Here is a 4950-nt window from a genome sequence, read left to right on the forward strand (position 1 = left end):
ATTTATTTTTTTTTTGTTTGGTCATAAGAAGTGAGCTCTCAACTGTTTTTTTATTAAACAAAGGTATTTTATAGACTCTTCACCAATGGATTCAGAAGTAAATATTCAAGAAAGGCACCTGATTGTAGTACTTACTGATACAAGTTCTGTAGTAATGATTACAACTTGGCATGAGCATTCATTGAATGTGGTCATATGCTAAATCAAAGCTACGAATCAGTGAACTGGACTCGTCTACTATTATTGTCAGTGAATAGCGTTTTTTTCATTTTTTTTGTGCGTGTCATTAAGAAACCAAAAATAACCCTTTTATCTTTTCAATTAACTCTGATTTTAAAATTCTATAAAAGGTAATTGATTTCCGTGCAGCAATTCATAATAATTACTTGTGGGTTTTTTATATAAAGATTAGATACACATTTAAACGGCCCGGATGCAATAAAAGCGCCCTGCATGGGCTGTACTCTCACAGAAAGAGAAGTGGGTGTATTTTTCTTTTGACGTTGGACCTTCAACCTATTGAGTAGAAAAAGGTAAACATTTGATCGGTCGTTTTTATTTACTCAAGTGCTACGTGTTTGACTACTTTTATATACAAACGTTTGTAAAGCAGACAGTTATGGGATGCCGAAGGTTGTTCCGTAGGGTTATTTTTCAAAAAAATTCTCAATGGGTGCATGGCCATGGTGCCATTGGTACATGTACACAAGCAAAGTCAAAAGTCTGCTACCAACACGATGTTCTCATCCTTTTTAAAAACCGACAGATATTTTTTCTCTACATTCAGCACAAGGCAATTATTAGTTATTACCCCATTCCATCACTGATTCAGTGAAACGCTTCGTAATTATCACGAAGCAGCGTTATTAATGTATTATCAGGTAATTATATAATAGAGATTCTTTTATAGTTGATAGTTCACTTCTCCAAATGCTGTGAAATGTGATGTGATTTGTGCTGTGTTGTATAAGTGCCAATCTGTAGACCGCGTGCTGATACTACTTCTGCGCAAGCGTTAATTCTTGGAAAGCTATTAGTACTATGAGTTATCACTTTTAAATTATTAAAATATGGTCATATGCCAATATTGAAACTACACGTCACTGGCACGAATCATTAAATCTCAAAATCGATCATCTTTATGGCTGTTTTAGAATTAAGGGTTCTAAATACAGGTTAGGGGTCTAACATAGACTGGCTGCAATTAAACGTTGCATCATTTTTATTTGACTTTGCTTGTGTACCAATGGCGCCATGGGTACCCGTTGAGAAATAATTTATTTGAAAATAAACCGACAGTGATTTGTCCACAGTTTACAGAACAGCCTTCTGCATCCTTTAACCGTTTATTTTGCAAACTTTTGTATATAAAAATAGTGAAACACGAAACACTTGAGTATATTAAAATCGACCGATTAAATGTTTACCTTTTTCATTTCAATAGGCTGAAGGTACAAGGTAAAAAAGTACACCCACTTCTCGTTCTCTGATACTGCTGGGGCACTTTTTATTGCATTCAGTCCATATAAAGCTCACCACCTGCTCATCAAAGCTTTATTGCGCAACATCCAAAAGAATAATTATCATGAATTGCTGCAGGGAACCTTTTATTCAACATTCTAAAATCAAAGTTAATTTACAAGATAAAAGGGTTATTTTGGGTTTCGAACCGAGACACCCAAAAATGAAAAACAAATATCACCCTTTACCCACTGATAATAATAGTACATGAGTCTAGTTGACTGTGTACCTTTGTGACAAACAATCTTACATGTTGACTTGGGACATTGATTCGTAGCTTTGATTTTAACATATGACCATAGGCAATAATAGAATACACATACTAATAGCCTTCCGAAACGCCTGAGTAGAAGTTGTATCAGTGAGTATTACAAACAAGTTCCTTTCTTAAAAGTTGACTTCTGATTCATCGGCAAAGAAGCGATGTACAGTGTATATGTATTTAGCATGAGTAATCGTTGGATGTGGAACTTTTCTACCCCAAAAAAAGAACATGAACAATTGTACCTGTCCCGCTATTCAATTAGAGGAATAACACTTAAAGAGGAAGTAACCAAAACTGAGATGAAAAAAGAGCTGTTCTCGAAGTACTTCCATTTAATATTTATCCTCTCCACTTAGTGGGGGTGTAACATGAAAATCTGACTCCCATGAAAATCTGACTCCCCCAGTCAGATTTTCATAATAAAAATCTGACACCCCCCATGCAAATTTGACTCCCCCTCCACAAAACTACATAAATCTTATTTTACTTGAGTATATCTTGTAGTATATAAAATGGAGGATACATTGGCCCTTTTTTTAGTTTGCAGGTGAAAATTTTCATGAAAAAATAAGAAAATTAAAAATGTGCACTTAACCGCCCATTGTCTCCCTTATTAAAATAGCTATTTATTTGATTTTGGTTGATCAATTCTACATATTTCCTTTTAATTTACTTTATGAAGATTATATTATTGTGTATGATGAATAAAAACCTACATGACAGGACACTTTAAAACGCTCTCTATGATACATGTAGCTCTGAAAAAGTTAATTACAATACTTTGTGTGTTAGTAAAACCGTTTAGTTTTCTTTTTTTACGGTATCCGATAAAATAAACCAATACAGATGCTGTATCAAAAAATTTTATTCACTTCAATAGAAAAACGTGTTTGCACTGATGCAGAAAACGTTAAAAACGCACGATAGATTACATTTGTAATACACATTATCATGTAGATAAAGCATTAGAACACAGTCAAATTAGAGCTGTACATTGCTAGTAGGTTATCTCGCATAATGGCAAACATATAGACAGAGAATTAAAATATCTAAATGATATCCATCTTTGTTAAGTATTAAATATTAAAGTTTTGTCCAAAACAGATTTTTATATACAGACTTTTGATATCCCGGAAATTTGCTGGTCTCCTCGCTGGCTATTATGTCTAAGTCTCATTAAATTGTCCAATGTGGGTGTCATACATTGTGGGTCTATCAAAAGGATTATTATTTTATAATTTTGAAATATAATGTTGGTACATATCTGCAGGTGTTGATTCAATTCTGACCTGTTGACGTTTAAAATTTAAACTAAAACGTATCATGATAATTATAGCCTATAGCATTCTGACTATCCTTGGAAGGTGTCATGCCTAGCTGCATCAGAGGTGCTGTTCCTGTAATAAAGACTACGAAGTATGAACGCAAAGAAGAGATTTCTGATACAGGCTCGAAAGTAAAATTCCTATATTTAAAAGCATTTCTGTATTTATTTAATATGATAAGAGCAATGAGTAACTCACATTATTAAACTATGTATTTAAATCAAAATGCTTCGAATTTTGCTGAAATAAACAGCGTTTGGATTTGTAGCTTAAGACAAAAGGGGGTGAAAGACATACCTACTACAAAAAAGTTGAATTCGGCATACATGTCACCCTTGCGGAGAACACATTTCCCAATCTTTTGATCACATTCAGATGCATCCCTGGCATTAGGATGGACATGGCCACTTTGGCATCTGGTTTTATTGTTACTGTCACACGCTAAAGCCAGATTTTCGTTGGCGTGCGTGTGATCGTTAAGACATGAGGAAGGTGTACTACCTGAAGAAAAAACGGTACGTGAAGGCGCCTCCTGGTAATGTGTTCATTAGTGCAGCTTAATCTGTCAAATGGTAAGTTAATTTAACAACAGATGCATATATTGAGTTTTGATCAGTTAATCAGATTTGGTTAAATCTGTTGAATGGAAGTGCTGATAATTTGCGAACAAAGAAAATTAATATCATAAGAGAATTTTTTTCGCTTTCATGAAAAATATTAGTAAATGGGCCATGTATTATCAAATGTCAAAAAAAAAAAATGCGTACAAGTACAAAAATTGTATATTTACCCATCTTTCGCATTCAAACTTTTCTGCAAACTTGTGTCGTTCTCCAATGCTTTCACGCCCTGTGTCTAAACCTGTTCCACATGGACTATATATATATTCAGCTTAGGCCAATCACATTAAGTTCCCGAGATTAAGTCATACTTATTTTTGTCACCGTGTTGCTTACGTATGTATGACTTCATACTTATTTTTGTCGCTGCTTTTTTGTTGCTGACTTATTTGTGTAACGCTGAGTGCTGTATCTGTCCGATGAGTGTTCCTTATCTGTGGAGGTATAGGCTATATGAATAAAGAGATCTGAATCTGTTAACATGTAACACCAAACTCTTGAAATGTGTTTTTTTCTTTAAAATTGGCAGTCATGTAACGAAACAAATGTAGAAATCTGGATGAGGTCATCTCGTCGATTTATTGACCCAAGGCCTGTATAACTAAGCTATGCCTGTTAAGATACTTCATAGTATATTACCACTTCATGGGATAAGCATTACTACTTCGTGATAGAAGGTATACCATTTTTGTATGAAGTTATTTTCAATTCCGTTCACATTTATCACTGGATTAATCACACTGTATTAAACTATAGAACAATTATAGGCTTTGGTTTCAGTCAATTTGTTGTTTTGCTAGACTCTAGAACAGTGAACGCTGCACAACATGAGAAAATAATGTTATTAATTTCGGATGGCATTTTAGCAGATGGATATGGCAAATGATACTTTTTACAATGAACGAAAATGCATTTGTTAGACATTTTAAAAAGATTATTAGGCGTAAGCTTGTATTAGACCCCATTCCCAGAGAGTAGATCGATCCAACTAGATCGACCTTACTCCCTGGGGGTTCACGCTAAATAGCTGTCAGCCGAGCGGGCGCGAAAGTTAATTACCCCCTTACAGCTTGTTGTAGGCGGGACGGACATTTAAGCCGTATTATCTGACAGTAATCTAGTGAGACTCCCCACAGATCGATCTAAAATCTATGGGAATGAGCCCTTAGAACAATATCAAAAAGATGGATTTTGTAAGTTTACTGTTTGTCTCCTTATT

At 34.5% G+C, this 4950-nt stretch overlaps 1 long non-coding RNA gene across 1 annotated transcript; it reads right to left on the reverse strand.

The window, feature by feature from the left end:
* Positions 1-2635: 2635 nt before the first annotated feature.
* LOC147763196 (uncharacterized) lies at positions 2636-3994 on the reverse strand. Its single transcript, XR_015333546.1, has 3 exons — positions 3902-3994; positions 3409-3612; positions 2636-3183 (listed from the first exon to the last, which is right to left on the reverse strand). It is a non-coding gene; the product is annotated as an uncharacterized LOC147763196 (long non-coding RNA).
* Positions 3995-4950: the final 956 nt, after the last annotated feature.

This window comes from Lingula anatina, chromosome 3, assembly GCF_051362555.1.
Source record: "Lingula anatina isolate TDL-2025a chromosome 3, LinAna3.0, whole genome shotgun sequence".
NCBI lineage: Eukaryota > Metazoa > Brachiopoda > Lingulata > Lingulida > Lingulidae > Lingula > Lingula anatina.